Here is a 2,797-nt window from a genome sequence, read left to right as displayed (position 1 = left end):
ATCGCTGGAGAGATTTGTTTTTGATATTGTTTAAAATTTTTTAATATAGTAATATATTATGATTGTCTAGGGTACGGGATTTTTTTGTTTAAAACAATTTTTATTGATACCAAAATATCAAAGGCATAGCGTGAACTGGGCAAACCAAAAGTTCAATAACAAAAAATTCCAATATCTGTTACAGGGTGTTACAGGATTCTAACAAGTGATTATAAACTTATAGTTTAAAACACTTTAATTCATTATCATTTAAAACCGAAGAGTATTTGAAGTATATCACTTGTCATGAAGAAGTTCAATTTTGTTTTTCAAAGAAATTATAAAACAAACATTTTAAAGTGTGGAAATAAAACACCTGTTCAGAAAATAAGTGAAAAAAAATAAAATTAAAATAAAAATTAAAATAAAAAATAAAATTAAAATCAAAATCAAAGTCAAAAGAAAATAAGTAGGCATATAAATTCGGTTTTTCGCAAAGGAAAATTTTATGTATTTTTTTCTTATTTTTTGAATTAGAAATTTATACTTTAATTTAGGATAATTAATATTATTTAGATTAAGTGCTAAATAATTCTAACTATGGTTTCTTTAATTAAATATTTACAATTAATGCATAAACTATTAGGAAAAATGTTAGAAATGTTTTTTTTTATATTTTATATTTAAAGTACAATTAAACTTATGTTTATATTTAATATATAATTTGATAAATTAAATTAAAAATGATATATGGATAAAATTTTAAATTCAAAAATTCGTAAAAAAAATTAATTTTACAATTACATTATAGCAAAATAAAATGGAAAAAATATGGAAGGAACAGAAAAGTGAATACGCAATTAGACTTTTAACATAAACATTTTATATAATTTCATGCAAATATATATATATATATATAAATATATAAATGTATACATAACAAAATACATACATAATTATATTAAAATTTTTAACATTTTTCATTGTTTCAATAGACCACCAATGGAATAAATTACATTTTCATTTTTTTATAATATATATATAAATATATATTTATATATAACATTTATACATATTTATACATATATATATATATACAATATATATTCATACATATATATATATATATATTATATTTATATATAATTATATATATATTTATACAGTTTATATTCAAGAAATTTTTGCTTAATAATTTTAAATTTTTTTAAAGTGATTTATTAAAGGCAATTTAATTGTATGTTTTTAATACATTAATAATTTTTTTGTTTTTTTTTTCTTAAATGGAAAAACATTAAGAGTTAAATTTTAAATTTAATTACTAAAATCGTAGGAAAATAGATAAATTAATTTTAATATAAAATATTCATTACTGTTTACATAATTTTCTTTTCTCTAAATTTCTAATAAATTAGTTATTTTTAAACAAATTTAATTTTATTTATGTGCTTTCATATAATTTATAACATTTATGATTATAAAATAGTGTAGAATTAGAATGAAGTAAAAGAGAGTTAGCAGAGCTGCGGAGTGAGAAAAAGTGAGACGAATAAAGTCAGATTAAATACAACTTTTTATTGTATATGTTTTCTACCAATTTCTTTTTATACAATATGCAAATCTAATACTGGTGTTTAAAGATTTTTGAAAATCGCTTTTCGAAAATACCAATTCGAAATTCGAAAAACTGACCTCTAAATAAATTTGCAAACTCTTTTGAGTTATGAAAAATGACTTAAATTAAAACATTTCATTGTAGTTAAATTTAATGTATATTTTCATAATATATAAATTTTTTTATTGGAAGGCATGGTTTTGTTAATTAAAAAAGTTGAATATATATATATATTTTTTCTTTCTTTTATATAAGAAAGTATATACTGTCGAAGACTTTTAGAAGAATCCACAGTATTTAAAAAAGAGAAGTCGAATCAGAATTCGTATTACCATAAATACTTGTTGAACTTTTCCATTATACTAACTGTTTGTGACGGTAGACGTGCCAGTTAATCTGGTATAGTAAAACTAATTTATAAATTATTATGCTTTATACTTTTTTTAATCGTATATAAACAAATTATTAATTTGTTTTAATACGCTTCAAGGAGTTAATTTGTTACTCCTTGGATATTTTTTTCTTTCTTGTTGCAATTTTGTTTTCCTTTTAATACATAATACATAATACATTCGTAAAATATATATTTTAATTGCTTATGCGTAATGGTTCTCTCACTGAGATTTTGCTCCTTAGTGCAATTAAGGTTAATAATTATTAACAATAGCTTAATATTATTAATGCACTTACTGAAGCATATTTACTAGTAATGAACACAAATCTACTCAATATGCTCTGTCTCCCTCTTACTTAAATCTAACTCCTTTCAATAGAACTTCCGGTATTTTATATAGAATAAAAATAAACATTCTTTATACTGTGACAAAATTATAAATTTTCATACGTTTTCGTAGATAAAATTTTTCTTTTTTAATTGCAAACACAAATTGCATTCATTACATTCCGTTATTTCTCTTTTTTTCTTGTTTTTATTTTTTGTAGTGTATTCATTCGTTAATTGCATATATCGTTAACAGCTGTTTGAATGCATATGCATTTATATAAGAGTTAATCCTGTTTATTAAGACGAAAAAAATATATTTTTAATAATTAGAATTACCTCGACTTGCACCTCCACCACCGTTATTTGAGTAATAAGGTTTATTCATTTGACCTTGGGGGCCAGTGCTATTAGTGTTGTTATTATTTGAGCCTCCGGGGCCACCATTATTTGGACCACCAGGGCCTCCTTGATGACCATTT

At 21.5% G+C, this 2,797-nt stretch overlaps 1 long non-coding RNA gene across 1 annotated transcript; it reads right to left on the bottom strand.

Annotated features, from left to right (window-relative positions):
• Positions 1-2,516: 2,516 nt before the first annotated feature.
• LOC119670068 lies at positions 2,517-2,791 on the bottom strand. Its single transcript, XR_005251674.1, has 2 exons — positions 2,655-2,791; positions 2,517-2,571 (listed from the first exon to the last, which is right to left on the bottom strand). It is a non-coding gene; the product is annotated as an uncharacterized LOC119670068 (long non-coding RNA).
• Between the last annotated feature and the right edge of the window lie 6 nt (positions 2,792-2,797).

The sequence above is a fragment of the Teleopsis dalmanni genome, chromosome 1 (genome assembly GCF_002237135.1).
Source record: "Teleopsis dalmanni isolate 2A chromosome 1, ASM223713v2, whole genome shotgun sequence".
Classification (NCBI taxonomy): Eukaryota; Metazoa; Arthropoda; class Insecta; order Diptera; family Diopsidae; genus Teleopsis; species Teleopsis dalmanni.
This window is presented reverse-complemented; position numbering and strand designations above follow the sequence as displayed.